This window comes from Chrysemys picta, chromosome 7 (genome assembly GCF_011386835.1).
Source record: "Chrysemys picta bellii isolate R12L10 chromosome 7, ASM1138683v2, whole genome shotgun sequence".
Classification (NCBI taxonomy): Eukaryota; Metazoa; Chordata; order Testudines; family Emydidae; genus Chrysemys; species Chrysemys picta.
In genome coordinates this window covers 84,362,886-84,379,218 of record NC_088797.1, presented here as the reverse complement: position 1 = coordinate 84,379,218, position 16,333 = coordinate 84,362,886, and the positions used below count along the sequence as shown (strand labels likewise).

Sequence of the window (16,333 nt, the reverse complement as noted above, 5' to 3'; positions counted from 1 at the left end):
TTGCTTTGACTTGTATTTCTGCAAACATGAAATTTTGAATTAACATGGCTTTTTGTATTTTCACATTTTGAAAGAAACATTGTCAAGTTTTAACAGAAAAATAAAATGTAGGAAGCCCCAAATCACCTGAATTTGATGTGAAAAATCAACAACAAAAATTGTCACCCCTCTTGCATAATTCTTGTTTTAATGAACAGGAAAAAAAAGATCACTAGCTTGCAGCCATTCCAATCGCCTAAGGTTAAACTTGGTGAGTATTTAGATGGGAGACCTACAGTGACATAAGGAGTCAGTGGAATATCTGTGTACATTTTGTGCTCTAGATGACAGTTGTGATTCTATCTTCTACAAATTTTCCCCTGTAGTTTTGGTTAGATTTATCGCACTTCAAATTTCCCCCCTAATCAAAGTAAATTATGCAAAAAATACACCAGTACAGTGGTAAAGTTGAGATTTTAATCACAGAAAAAGAAGGAAATTTCAAGTAAGAGTTCAAACAGGAGTCAAGAACTCCCATCTGCTCACACATAGACTGTGGTGCTCCACATGATCTATAGGCCAAAAATGGTCCTATTCCCCTTTTAATCCCAGGACTCTCATCCAACATGAGTACACTGCATTCAGTTCATTTCTGGAGTGGGAAATCTCCTGCGTTTAGACGAGAAGCAAACAGCACAGCCTTGATAATTCCCTTTCAGTCCATGTTCCACCAATAGGGTCATAGGAACAACAAAATGGAATATAGTGCTCAACATCTGAGATGTCTACACACAAATGCAAGAACTATGGAGAATGAACAGGAAGAACTGGAAGTCTTAGTACATAGCTATATTATGACTTAATTGTATCACCAAGATACAGTAGGATGAATCTTATGACTGCAATATCGCTACAGAGGGGTACAGCTTGTTCAGGAAGGAGAGGCAGGAAAAAAAGGGAGGAGTGTTGCATTGAACATCAAGAATTTATATGCTTTTTCTAAGGTCCAGAAGCAAGTGAGAGGCAGACCAGTTGAAAGTCTCTGGGTGAAGATAAAAGGGGGAAAATAGGGGTGACATCATTGCAGGAGTCTACTATAGACCACTAAATCAGGAAGAGGAGGTGGATGAGGCATTTCTAGAACAAAACAGAAATATACAAAACACAAGGCCTGGTAGTATTGGGGGGCTTTAATTACCCAGACACCTGTTAGAAAAACAATATGTCTAAACCCAAAATGTTCAGTACATTACTGGTATGTTGTCATAAACATACAGTTAAGGGTTAATTCCTCTTTGACCTGTAAAGAGTTAAGAAGCTCACATAACCTAGCTGACACCTGATCAGAAGGACCAATAAGGGGACAAGATACTTTAAAATCTGGAAGGGGAAAAAAGTCTTTTGTCTGTGCTGGGTGTGTGCTTTTGCCGGAAACAGAGAAAGAAGGAACCATCCAACTCCTATAGGATAGTGAGTATTTAGAGAAGGAATGTTTAAATTACTTTTATTTTCTTGTTTGTGGGTTCTTTTGCAAATAAGAGGGAAGATAAATTTGGGTCTTTGTGTAACTTTAAAGTTTTGCCCAGAGGGAAACCCTCTGTGTTTTAAATTGTCTGTGAGATTATCTTTCATTCTAATCTTACAGAGGTACTCCTTTCACCTTTTTTCTGTAATTAAAATTCTTCTTTTAAGAACCTGATTGATTTTTTATTGTTTTAAGATCCAAGGGTTTTGGATCTGTATTCACCAGGACTAACTGGTGAGGGGGATTCTCAAGCCTATCCAGGAAAGGGGTGTAGGGGTTTGGGGGAGGAATCATTCTCGAGTCTGCCCAGGAAAGGGGGTTAGCAGGGCTGGTGCAAGGAAGTTTCGCCTAAGGCGCGAAACTTCCACCTTGCGCCCCCCCCCAGCCCTGCGGCAGCTCCCTGCCCCCCCTCAGCCCTGAGGCGCCCCCCCCCCCCCAGCAGCTCCCCCGCCCAAGTGGCTCTCCCTAAATATTTGGTTAACGCTTGGTGGTGGTAGTGTACTGTTAATCTAAGCTGGTAAAAATAAGCTTAGGGGGGTCTTTCATGCAGGTCCCCACATCTGTACCCTAAAGTTCAAAGTGGGGAGGGAACCTTGACATATGTATTGGGAACAACTTTTCATTTCAGAAGGTGGAGGAAGTAACCAGGGAAGCAGCCATTTTAGATTTGATTCTGACTAATGGATTTGACCAGATGTCTCGTTTTTATAGGTACAGTCCTGTTTTTTGGGACTTTTTTTTATATAGGCACCTATTATCACCCACCCCCTGTCCCGTTTTTTACAGTTGCTATCTGGTCACCCTACTAATAGAGAAATTGGTTGTGAATCTGAAGGTGAAAGGCAGTGTGGGTGAAAGTGATAGTGAAATGACAGATGTCATGATTCTAAGGAAATGAAGGAATGAGAGCAGCAGAATAAGGATGTCAAAAAGGAGACAAACTCAGAGAACTGGTAGGTAAGTGCCCATGGGAAGCAAATCTAAGGGAAAAGGAGTTCAGGAGAGTTGCCAGTTTCTCAAGGAGACAATATTAAAGGCACAACAGCAAGTAGGGTGACCAGATGTCCCGATAAAATTGGGATGGTCCCGAAATTTAACCCTTTGTCCCGCGTCCTGATCAATGTATGATCGGGACACCATTTGTCCCGATATTCGGGTAAGGAGGTGAGCGGAAGGGAGGAGTTGACCCTGTGGGTGCTCTGGGGCTGGAGCACCCATGGGGAAAAATTGCAGCCAAGCTCTCCCCTCCTTGCCTCCTTCTCCCCCCTCTCCCCAGTGCACTGCACCCCTGCTCCTCCCCCCCCTCCAGCGCTTTTCAGGAGGGAGGGGGGAGGAGCAGGTACGCAGCGCGCTCGGGGAGAATGCGGAGAAGAGGCAGGGAAGGGGCGGAGACTTGGGGGAAGGGGTGGAATGGGGGTGGAGTGAGGGCGGTGCAGGGGCAGAAAAAGGCGGGGGGTGGGCGAGCACCCACCCGGGAGAGGGGAAGTCGGTGCCGTAGGGGTGAGTGGCCGGCGGGGAGGCGAGCGGTGGGTGGGGGACTGAGGAGGGACGCAGCAAGCCAGCGGCAGGCTGGGGGATGAGGAAGGGCGTGGGGGGGGGGCCGAGTGGGGAGGTGGCGGGACCTAGGGCAGAGTGGGGGCGGAGCCTGGGAGGAGTGGGGGTGGACTGTGGGCGGGCCCAATGTGTCCCGATATTTTAGTGAGGTGATCTGGTCACCCTAAAAGCAAGCTATTCCTGTGCAAAGGAAAGACAGGAAGAATATGGCTGCATCAGGAGCTCTTTAATTATCTGAAAATCAAAAAGGAATCCTATGAAATACGGACAAATTGATAAAGATGAGTACAAACGAATAGCACAAGCATGTAAGGACAAAATCAGAAAGTCTAAGGCACAAATGAGTTACACCTAGCAAGGGACATAAAAGGGAATTAAAGAGGTTCTATAAGTACATTAGAAGCAAGAAAAAGACAAAGTGAAGGTCCACTACTTAGCAGAGAAAGAGAGCTAATAATGGACAACACCATGAAGGCTGAGGTGTTCAATACCTATTTTGCTTCAGTCTTCACTAACATGGTTAATTGTGATCAGATGCTTAACACAATTAATATTAACAATAAGGGGGAAAGAACACAAGACAGAATAGGGAAAAAACAGCTTAAAGAATATTGAGATAAGTTAGAAAGAATATTGAGATAAGTTAGATGTATTCATTTTGGCAAGACCTGATGAAATTCACCCTAGGATACTTAAGGAATCAGCTGAAGCAATTTTGGGAAAGATGACTGAGGGCGGACCTGATAACAGTCTTCAACTATATGAAGAGCTGTTATAAAGAAGATGGTAATCAATTGTTCTCCATGTCCACTGAAGGTCGGACAAGAAGTAATGGGTGTAATCTATACTAAGGGAGATTTAAGTTACCAAGGGAGATTGTGCAGTCCCCATCACTGGAGGCTTTTAAGAACAGGCTAGACAATCCTGTCAGGGATGGTCTACGTATATATGGTCCTGTCTCAGCACAGGGGTTAGACTAGATGACATCTCAAGATCCTTTCCGGCAATACATATCTATGATTCTATATTCGAGGAGTGCCAATTGCACCAAAATTGTTCCTACTAGGTTTGAGTGATGCATGCAGTCACGGGCCTTGTACTTAATTAAATCATGAAAGGTGGGAAACTTTATTGACCATTAGCCCTGCACTAATCAGAATGAACAGAAGACTAGATAGATAGATTCCTTGTTGGCAGACATCCCATCTTTTTGAGAGTTAACTACAGGCAAAACCAATGGGACTGAATTTAAATATTTTGTTCCTCCTACTTACCGGTACTTATTTTCTTTCTGTCTTTTCTCTCCTTGCCTACTATTACAGGAATAGAGAAATGAATTAGCATGTCCAATAACCACCTGGGCAGAAGGTCATCTGACCTACTACAGTTACCTAGGGGCTGAGATCCCCACCTCCTAGGACTACCTTGAACCCTCACACTCTGTGCTTCCTTTTTTCACCATTAACCAGTCCAGCACCCATGTCACTCTATGTCCATCCTGCCCTCTTGTAGTCAAACATTACCGCGTGGATTTTCTTCCCCACTTGCAGGTCCAGGGCTGCTCCCACTGGTCAGATGCTCCCCCACTCCAAACCTCTTCCTGGTGCAGCAACCCTACTATCTACTTCAATTCTCTCTCTGCCGCTCTGTGTTGCTGCCCCCCACTCACCAGATACATACTTTCCCACTTTCATAGAGAATCCTCTCTCCCCAACTGAGTACTCCTTCTAGAAATACAGACTTGATCTCCTGGAAAATGTTTTGCTGGGTGGGAGAACATTAGAAAAAAATCAGCCTGAGGTGTGGGAGAGAAGGGGTGTCATCACAGTATCTCCAGTTTCCACACAAGCATTATTTACTTCCCATCATCTCCAGTCCTGTTTCGTCCAGTGCAGCGCTCCAGTCTGTTAACTCTTGCAGTTCAGCCCCACCCCCTCAGAGAAGAAATCCATCCCTTTTGCTTTTCAGTGAGACTCTTCCTCCTCCTTGCCCCAATCTTTGGGAGAACAGACTCCTCCCTTCTGAATTCACATTCAGACTTTTCCTTCTGCTTTCACAATGAGATAACCTAGCTCCTCCCTAGAACATTTTGGGATAATTAATTACACTAAAACAATCCAGCACAGAAATTTATCAAAAAGCCAACTCTACTCACCATGAAGTGATGTGACCTGCCTGTGTGAGAGCGAGCCTCGGTACAGTGTCCTTCCTGTCCTGTGCCTCTTTGCTTGTCTTAGTGCAGGCTGCTGCCTCCCTGCTTGCTCTTTACCAAGTAGTAAGAAGGCTAATTTTAGGCTGCTTCATCATCCTGCCATGGAAAGACATGGTGTCATGTCAGAATCAGCAGCATGTGGCACTACTTGGAGCTGCTATTTTATAAGCTAAGATTTGTGTTCTCAAATTAGTCTCTGTAGGACAGAAATGATTCAGTTATTGATATAGTATTTCTAGAGCAATGTACTTAAAGCATTAAAGATCAGTATTTCATCCTTAAAGAAGTAATCAAGAGAACATTTTAATTACACTTGGATTGATGTCCTATTATCCAACACTTAAGACACACTGGATACAAAGACTTGGGTCAAAACCTATTGTATGGAATTTTTCTTGTGTTTTTTTAGCACTTAGCCTATTGCCCCATTAATATAATTGAAACATTCATACAATAGGGCAGTGGTCTCCAACCAGTAGATTGCAGACCAGTTGATCACAATAGGGTTGCCAACCCTCCTGCAACCAAAGAGATTGGCTGCTAACAGTCCGGCGGTGCAGTGGGGCCAGGGCTGGCTCTGGCTTTTTGGCCGCCCCAAGCAAAAAACAAAAAAACTAACAAAAAACAAACAAACAAAAAACAAACGGGGTGGCCAGAATTGCAAAGCAAAAAACAAACAAACAAACAAAAAAAACGAGGCGGCCAGAACGGTAAAGCAAAAAAAAACCTGCGGTGCGGCCGGAGCGCGGGTGCAGGGGGACCGGCGGGAGGGAGGGAGTGGGTGGGAGAGAGAGAGAAGGGGGCGGCCAGGGCTACAGCAGGGGTGCTGCCACGTGGCCCCTCCCGCTGGTCCGCCTCCTGCTGCCTGCCGCGAGGGCTCCGCTCCGGTCGGCGGGGAGGGAAGGAAGAGGACTGCCCTGCAGGGCGCTCTGGTTCTCTGCGCCGCCGCCCCCTACAGGGCAGCCGGAGCAGAACAAAAAAAAAAAGCGGCCATGCCGCCCTAGGATTGGGCAGAATGCCGCCTGGAACAATCTGCCGCCCCAAGCACCAGCTTGCTCAGCTGGTACCTGGAGCCAGCCCTGAGTGGGGCTAAGGCAGGCTCCCTGCCTCTCTTGGCCCTGCGCCACTCCCGGAAGCAGCCGGCATGTCCGATAGCGGCTCCTGGGTGGGAGGGGCAGGGGGTTCTCTGCGTGCTGTCCTCGCCTGCAGGCACTGCCCCTGCAGCTCCCATTGGCCGGGAACAGGGTAAGCAGCACCCGGCTGGAGCCCACACCCCGAACCCCTCCTGTACCCCAATTCCCGGCCCCAGCCCTGAGACCCCTCCCGCACCCCACATCCCCTCCTGCACTCCAACCCCCTCCCAGAGCCCACATGCCATCCTGCACCCCAACCCGCTGCCTGAGCCCTGAGCCCCCTCCTGGAGCCAGCACCCTGAACCCCTTCCTGTACCCCAACCTCCTGCCCCAGCCCTGAGCCCCCTCCTACACCCAAACTCCCTTCCAGAGCCTGCACCCTGAACCCCCTCATGCATCCCAATCCTCCACTCCAGGCTCAGCCCGGAGCCCCTCCCAGACTCAGAACCCCTCAGCCCCAGCCCAGAGCCTGCACCCCCTCCTCCATCCCAACCCCCTGCCCCAGCCCAGTGAAAGTGAGCGAGGGGGGGAGAGCAAGTGACGGAGGGAGGTGGGATGGAGTGAGAGGGGCTGAGCCTCTGAGAAGGAGCGGGGCTGGGAGCATGGCCTTAAGGAAGGGACAGGGCGGGGGCAGGACAAGGGTGTTTGGGTTTGTGTGATTACTGTTATTTCTACATTTTCTTTGAGGTAGATCATTGGTTGCACTTAATTATATTGGCCCCTAGGCTGGATGGAAATCAAAGACTATGCATACCAGTAGCATGGTGAACCACTTACCTTCTTCACTGGGATATGGTGGAGAATAATTACAAGTTTACAACCTGCTTTGGAGATGTAAAGCACTATAGATGTAATGGTTAAATCTGAAATGTTAAAACTTGGGTGTCTAAAGTTAGGCACTTAAATCCATATTTAAGTACCAAAATAATTTGCCTGCAGTTCCCATTGACTTTAATGGGAGCTACTGGTGCTCAGTACTAGAGCTGTGCAAATAACTGATTTTTCAGTTTGCTGGCAATTCTAAAATAATATATAATAACATAAAGATATATAAAAAGATCATTTTAGGTTGACTCAAAATAACATTTTAAAATTTTTCAGTTAATTGAAAAAGTCCAAAACATTTTGTTTCAATTTCAAAAGTTGTTTTAAATAAAAAAAATCAAAATGTTTTGTTCTGAAAAATGTCAAAATAGAATATTTGCCCTTTTTGGATATTTTTATATGAAAAACTCTGCATAACTGACACAAAGATGCGAAACATTTTGACGTTGCTGAATATCCATTTTTCACTGAAAAAAAGTTTCATCCCCAAAAATTTCACCCAGCTGTATTTTCAGGTTCTCTTGCCACGGTTTTCCAAAACATTTTTCTTTTGCAAGAACTAAAATAAGTAGACATAAGCCTTCAGATGCAGATATACATACATAAATAGCCTCAAATTCCTTTAAACAACATATATACAAAAATGAAAATGCCTGATTATATGTCATTCAGAGCTGGTTAAACAGATCTAGAGGCCCCAGTTGTTCTCTATAGAGGAAAACTAACACAGAGGACAGAAAATTCAGAGAGATTCCCATTGCAATTTCCACCAGGTTGCTCCTGTGAGGGGAGGTGAATTTGCCCTCTTTGTGGAGTAAACAATAGTTTTGGCCCAGTCATCCTAGAGATATGTCAAAGGGCAGGGCCATGGGCACAGAGGCCAGGTACCTACAAACTCCCTTCTGGCTCTCCCTGGCTCCCTCAAGCTTTGCAGCATCAATGGTTGTGTAAAAACCATGCTGCTAAGGTTCCCCTGCCTATTGAAGCCACTGGAGCCACCCTTCCGACAGGTTCCATAATGCAGAGTGACTCCACACTGTAGAAAACAATAAATCCACTAACCAAGGATTTCCTGCAGGGTTAATAGGGAGAGTGCATAGCCCCTAGCCTCTCACCATGTATGGATCCCAGCCCAACAAATGGGCTTCCACAAGACCTGAAGAAAAGAGGGTATGATGATACTTGTCTTCTAGCAAAGGCTCTTAGGGCTTTTAATTTCCTCTGCTTGCAAAGTGAAATTTGAGACAAAGAGGTTGTGGAAGAATGCCTTTGAAAGGCATTTGAGTCCAACTGCTTATTACTCAGGCCATTGAGCAAGAAGTGTTGAACTATAAGGCCCAAGAAAGGAAAATCTCCCAAGATAACCAGTGAAACAAACTCAAAATATTGCTTTGATTTTGATTTTGTTTAAATCTACACCCAAATCATTACTTACTCATATTTCCTGGTGGCACATTACATGGAAATTGTGAGATATCCCAATATTAAATTATAATTTCCGTTTAATGAACAACTACATGTATTGCAAAAGAGATGTGACATTTTTGGGATAAATTAATGTATTTTCATACCCAACTCCTCCTTCCTCAGCACATTTAAGCAAATTACAGGGAAATATTTTTCCTTGCAGGAATTGTACCAACTGTAATAATATTATCCTTTATCTTCAAATACAAGTATACATCTCCACACACTGGTCAGAGGACATACTACATGTGAGTGTTAATATTTAAAATTTACCTCACATTGTGATTCTTTACATTTAATATCCTGGTGCTCTCATATATTGTACTGAAGCAAAAGAAACATGACTAAACCCAGCAATACAGAGAATGAAAACATGATGAATAGACAAAATATATATATTTCATCTAAGTAAACACTGCTAGTTTTAGGATAATGAGAATGGTAAATGTGAATCAGTCACACTTTCTTTAAAATGAGACACCTATATCATTGTTACCCTGAAAGTGCTGAATCATTTTGGCTTTAATCAAATTTGTAAATATATAATTTTCTTTATAAATGAACTGCATCTTTTTAGTTTTAACCCTCAATACTAAAACCAGAGGAACCCTCACTGCTAGAGAAATCTTGCTGAGTCCCTGCCTGGCTGGATGCATAAGAGAGATTTTAGTTTGGGCTAGAACAAGAATATTGAAGAGAAAAGACCATACACCAATTTATATTTTCTGTTTTCTTATTTTTTTTTAGACCTCACATAGAAAAGCAAAACAAAAGTGTCAAATCCCACCAGTGGAGTCTTTCCCAATAGTTTGAGAAAGGCTGCTGTAAAGAGTACCTATATGCTGGCCTTACTCACAGAACCCTGAAACATAGACCTGCTGAGGAGAGATTTTTCTGACTTCTGGGAAAGAAAATTTGCATTACAGACACTGTTCCTCCATTATATGCCCCTAATCTCAGTTGCAGTGGGTTTTGCTTCCATCTGCCCACACAAGGAGAAGAGACCATCAGTTCCATGGAATTTCCCAAGCAAATCCTACAAAAACAGGGAGTATTTATGCTCAGTAACAATATATCACCAGAACATTTTGTTGCTCCCACTGAAAATGCAGTTGATATATATGTTTAGTATAACAGATGATTGTTCTTAGAACTCTCAAACTAAGTTTGCAAGTTCAAAACTATATGATTAACTGGAGGCCAAATTGTCCCTTAAATGTGAGAAAAAACAATTTAGGTATAAAAAAATCTCTGTCCATTTCCACTTGCAGAATTTTCTTTAAGTAATCCCATTAACAGGGTATAATTCTGCCCTTATGCAACTGACTGTGGACTGAGCCTCCTAAATCTATGGCTGTCCCCAGATCCTAGAGCTCTCTGGAGATCCATGGAAGCCCAGAGCTTACGCACTACCTCCTGCTACTGTGTAGTGGCTCAGACAAATGCAAATTAATGATAACTAATGGTCTGAAAAAATCTATTTTTACCTTCTATTTCCATTTCTGTGTTCTTGGCCTGACCTTCTCCCTACCTTTATAGCTCTGTGGAGAGGATTTCATGGGTCATGAGAAAGGGGAAAATGCATAAAGCTGAGTCTCTTCCCACTTCTGCACCTGAGGGGAGATGCATTAGAGCTGAGTCCCCTCTACCTGTGGAAATAGAGAGCATGATCCAGTCCTTGAGAATTTATTTTTATTAGGATTAATTTATGATTGCTGATTTGGAAATATGATAACATAATAACATACAATTATAGTAGCAACATTTGTATCCATGGTAGGTTTTTATATCTCTTTGCAGTCAATTGGCTCAAAGACAGAATACGGAATATTTCCATGGAATGCATTTTGTGAGATGGTTAATTGCATTGTGACTGACTAACATAGCACATTTGCCAAATCCAGACAATTTTTGAGCATTTATTCCTCATCTTCCCTACCACTGATACTTCTTACAAGTACTGGGTGGGTTCATAACAAGTATTGTCTGATAGGCTTTCCTGAATAACTATGATTCCATCAACACACACTTCTCTTATCTCATAAGGACAAAATGTGCCGCCTGGATCCCTCCTGCACTTTTTTGATTGTGTGTCCTTCTGGTGGGTCAAATTAGACTATATGCCCTACTTTATACTTTTAATTACAAGTAATATATTCACTAGGTAAGATATAACATAAAATAGATTTATGTAAATTGGTATTTACAAACAGAGGAACAAAAGCAACACACACAAAAACATGGATAATTCCAAAAGGGCCAACGAGTCAAACTTTCTTCTCATTTACATCAGGGCAAATGTGTTGAAGTCAAGAGGGTTGTAATAATATAAGTGAGGGGCGAATTTGGTTCAGTATGATGCTATTTAGAGTCAGAAGAGATAAACTCTCTTCATTTCCTCAGTGCTTACAGATAGATACATGTGCTTTCAGTACCATAGACCTTCTACCAATTACTCAGACAGCAGATCTATAAATCAGTTCTTGCCTGTTGGGGAAATTCTGCAGAATCAAAGGGGTTCACTGATGTCCAGTACACCTTCTCTACATCTCATTCCCCAAATTGAAGGCCAAGCCCAACCTTTGTTGGCTCAAATCAACTCCAGTATTTTTTCCTGTCATCAGATTCCCTGTAATCTGGCCTCACATCCCTTAGGTCTTTAGGATCTCCTTGTGCTCATACTGACCACAATCATCTATTTCACAGAACCTTATGGGGAAGAGATTGCTAGCCCTTTCCCATGAGCTGGTGCTTGGAACATTTTCTTTCCTGACAGCCTTCTTTGTGTTCAGAGCTCAGGTTTCTTCTCCAGGGCTCCTAACACTGCTTATGCTCACGAACAGTGTATACAGCCAGTATAGATAACATCACAAAATAAAGATTAACCAGAATATAAATATAACTAGGTAAACATTGCTTAAAGTGTAGTTAAACAGCCTCTCGGTTTAGTTAATTGTGATATTGAAAACACAGTTTGAACACTAAAGCCTGACATTTTAGAAAGTCAACTGTCTTTTCAGTATCCCAGGAAGGTGTGCCTGTTCTCCAGTCAGATTTTCATGTTCCAAGAAGTCTCTCAGGCCTTGTCCACACACACAGTTACACTGGTTTAACTAAAGATGTGATATTGAACCAGTTTCATGAAACTGGTGCAACTGTGTTGTGGTACTCTCCTCAGGGTACCCAGAACCATAAGCCATTGTGTTACCTCTCTGCCTCAGCAAAAGTGATCTTTGCTGGGGCTTCAACTGTGTATCACTCCCTGCCACACCAGTCCTATGGGCCTTGTCAGCAAACTCCTTGAGACTCTGCCAATTTTAACCTTGCCTTGCAGGTAACACTTAATGAACCCCCGTTCCCCAGAGACATCCCTCTGACTGGACACTCACAGAAATTATTAAGTTTGCTGCCTTCAAAGAGACAGCCTGTTAGTGTAGTTGAGGACTGTCATAACTATAAAGGGAAGGGTAATAGCTGTCCTGTGTACAGTACTATAAAACCCCTCCTGGCCAGAGACTCCAAAATCCTTTTCCCTGTAAAGGGTTAAGAAGCTCAGGTAACCTGGCTGGCATCTGACCTAAAGGACCAATAAGGGGACAAGATACTTTCAAATCTTGGGGGGGGGAAGGCTGTTGTTTGTGTTCTTTGTTTGGGAGTGTGTTCGTTCTCGGGACTGAGAGGGACCAGACATCAATCCAGGTTCTCCACATCTTTCTAAACAAGTCTCTCCTATTTCAAACTTGTAAGTAAATAGCCAGGCAAGGCGTGTTAGTTTTCCTTTGTTTTTCTCAACTTGTAAATGTACCTTTTACTAGAGTGTTTATCTTTGTTTGCTGTACTTTGAACCTGAGACTAGAGGGGAGTCCTCTGAGCTCTTTAAGTTTGATTACCCTGTAAGGTTAATTTCCATACTGATTTTACAGAGATGATTTTTACTTTTTTTCTTTAATTAAAAGCCTTCTTTTTAAGAACCTGATTGATTTTTCCTTGTTTTAAGATCCAAGGGGTTTGGATCTTGATTCACCAGGAGTTGGTGGGAGGAAGGAGGGGGGATGGTTAATTTCTCCCTGTTGTAGATCCCAGGGGGGTTGGAACTGTATTCACCAGGGAATTGGTGAAAGGTTTTTCTCAGTGCTTCCCAGGGTGGGAATCTAGAATTGGGAAATGGTGGCAGCGGAACCAGAGCTAAGCTGGTAGTTAAGCTTAGAAGTTTTCATGCAGGCCCCTACATTTGTACCCTAAAGTTCAAAGTGGGGATCCAGCCTTGACAAGGACTCACACTTTAATTCAATATAACAGCACTGAGATGGTTTATTGTGAAATTAAGAATAAGTTTATTAATAAAGAACATAGATTTAAGTGATATTAAGCAAGAGAAAAGGACACTTATAGTTACAAACAAAACACACTTTCTAGTCTCCGAGCCTTAAATGTAGCAGCTACAGTCTTTTCCTAAACAGCTTTTTCACTGACATTAAGATACCAGCATTACTAGTTCTTGCAGCAGGAAGATCCAATTGTGACGTTGTGCAGTCTATATGGTTTTATAAAAACTTGATAATAAGTCAATATAATGTAACTGAGATAGTTTTAGAGAAAATACGGTAATAAGTGAATGTAAGTAACTGGGATATGCCTCATGCAAAAGATCTCTTGTAAGGTATCATTACAAAGCTTATAATCTACTGAGTGTGATCATCTGATTTGTATAAATGTACCACTCTTGTATCTAAAACTAGAAATATAAAATGTAACTCTGAGGGCCTATTGTAATTGTGTAAAGTGTGGACCATTAATGATGGTTTGGAATCTTGATGACTCCCATTGTCTGCAGATGGCTGTATTTACCTGTGAGTCTTCCTGTATATGTGTGTGCTGCCAAGTGAGTAATGAAGTCTTGCAGTGACACGTGATCATGTCACCTGAACTGGAATCCATCTTTAACCTGGTGCTTTTCCAGTGAGGGGGGGTGGAAACCCAGAGAGACAAAGAGTTCCCGCCTTATGCAAAAGATATATAAAGGGGGGGAAGAGAAGAGAAGAGAGAAGAGGAGAAGCCATCATGAAGAATCCCCTAGCTACCACCTGAGCTGCAACAAGAGCTGTACCAGGGGAAAGAATTGTGCCCAGGCCTGGAAGGTGTCCAGTCTGAGAAAAACTTACTGAAACATCTCTGAGGGTGAGATTATCTGTATTTAGTTTGATTAGGCATAGATTTGCGCATTTTATTTTATTTTGCTTGGTGACTTACTTTGTTCTGTCTGTTACTACTTTGAACCACTTAAATCCTACTGTCTGTATTTAATAAAATCACTTTTTATTTAGTAATTTACTCAGAGTATGTATTAATACCTGGGGGAGCAAACAACTGTGCATATCTCTCTATCAGTGTTATAGAGGGCGAACAATTTATGAGTTTGCCCTGCATAAGCTTTATGCAGGGTAAAACGGATTTATTTGGGTTTAGACTCCATTGGGAGTTGAGCATCTGAGTGCTAAAGACAAGCGCACTTCTGTAAGCTGTTTTTAGGTAACCTGCAGCTTTGGGACAGGAGATTCAGACCCTGGATCTGTGTCTGGAGCCAGATGGGAGTGTCTGGCTCAGCAAGACAGGGTGCTGGAGTCCTGAGCTGGCAGGGAAAGCAGAAGCAGGGGTAGTCTTTGCACATCGGGTGGCAGCTCCCAAGGGGGTTTCTGTGATCCAACCCGTCACACCAATGTTCACAGAATCAGAAGGTTCTGCCTCCTTTCCCCCTAAGTGACAGATAACTAGAATGAATTTTTGCTCTCCTTATACTTCCTGAAGTCCATTGTTTTTGTCTCAAGAGCCAGGAAGACCTCCCGGGGGTTCAGGCTCCAGTGTGTTCCCCAATCAGGCCCTGATACTGCTTCCCCTGCCACTTGTTAGTTTGATTGCTTTATTTACCTCATGTACTTTCATTGTCCTCTGCCTGTAATCAAGCCAGGCAGATGGGTAAAATCCACATTCCTTTGTCTAAGGCAGGCTGGTTTGTCTACTGCCCCCAAAATATATTTTAACAACGTATTTCCAGCACACATACATTACTTTTTATAAATAACCCGTATATACATCACACAACGATATTCATGACCAGTGTGTCATCAGTTGTCAGAATATTTTGCCAAATAGTGTTTTGTAAGGTATCATATGACAACAGTGTGTTGAGTGTGCCCTTTGCCAATTGGCATAAGGGGGTTGTTAGGGTCACGTATTTGTATGCACACTTTTACATCAGTTTAAATAACAGGGGCAAGCTAAACTGCCGTAAGCTGTTTAAACTGATATGAGTGTTTATACACAAGGTTGCACATGGTGCAACATGACACTATTAGTTAACCTGATGCAACTTCTTTGGGCAGTAGACAAGCCTTAAATCCAGTGTCAAATCCCATTATATTTCCCTATATAACTGAAGACACCCTCCTTTTATAGTTCCCAGAGGGTTTGTGTGCCCAGGCATTAAAAGTAATTCATTCTCATTAACTTAATCCCCCAGTTTAGAAATCAGTTCACAATTATAAATGTATTTTAAGATCATTAAACAAACTTGTTTAATTTTTTCCGTTTTTATTCTCCTAATTTGCATGGATGCATATTGGTGCACTTGAAAGATCTTTTGTCCATTTCCAAGGACTCTTTTGAATACACAAACCTTGTATATGCAAACCATTTAAGAAGTCTATTATTTAACTTTAAGACATTGATGCCTGTGAAAGTGTCTCCATCTCACTTTACTTCTTTTAGCATATTAATGACATAAACTTAGGGCTTTATGTTTTGTGGCTGATTATCAGGTAGTAAAACAAATAGAACTCATTGGACAACCAAAGCATTGTCATACTCTCATTCTAGAACTTCTCCATAGACCAAATGTACTGGGGGTAGGGGGGATTTACCATGATGACCCCTGTTGCCTGTTCTGAAATATCTGAGAATGGTAGAGACATGGTCATGGCCCATCATAGCCAATGGTGGATCATCACCTCAACTCAAAGAGTAAATTGTCTGGATTGATTTGTAATAGATTTTGCATACCAAAATAGATATTGGTATGAAATTAGTCTGATCAAGGTAGACTTTATATTTTCTTAAATTAATGTTATTCTTGTAATTCTCTTCCTATTGCATACAGGGGACAATGGAGGAATTCTCTTTAGGCTAATTTAACACCTGAATATTTAAACATATATTGTTCACAGATTGTATAACCTATTGGAAAAATGTGTTGCATCATCTTTCAAAAGCAGAGAGTTAAATTAATTATGTACAAGATAGATATTTATCTGAGGATTGTTAAATAGATTACTAATTATTTTTAATATTTAACATGATCTTGACCTGCTAGGTCAAGGGAAGTAGAAAGGGTTTCCTTACCTTCTCCACGGACCTTTATATGATCATCACTGTGGGGGATCCCATCTAGGCCAGCAAATTATAGCTGACTTTGTAAAATGCTGAGCTGCAACGTGCAAGCCTGAAAGGATCTGACACTACAAATTGCAGCCTGGCTTAATGTATCTTGGATGAAATTGCTGAAAGCTATAGTGCTACCAATACACTATGATTCAGGGGATGAATTAATTTTAATATTTATACTAGAGGACCACACATGTATTT

The 16,333-nt window shown here is 42.4% G+C and overlaps 1 protein-coding gene across 2 annotated transcripts in view; it reads right to left on the bottom strand.

Moving 5' to 3' along the window:
• MYPN (myopalladin) overlaps positions 1–5,339 on the bottom strand; it is a 128,419-nt gene extending 123,080 nt beyond the window's left edge. Inside the window, exon 1 of one of the 2 annotated variants that reach the window (XM_008163057.3) lies at positions 5,214–5,339. The gene's annotated coding sequence lies outside the window, so the exon portion shown is untranslated. The remainder of the gene's footprint in view (positions 1–5,213) is intronic. The other variant, XM_065553448.1, reaches the window with a different exon arrangement.
• Between the last annotated feature and the right edge of the window lie 10,994 nt (positions 5,340–16,333).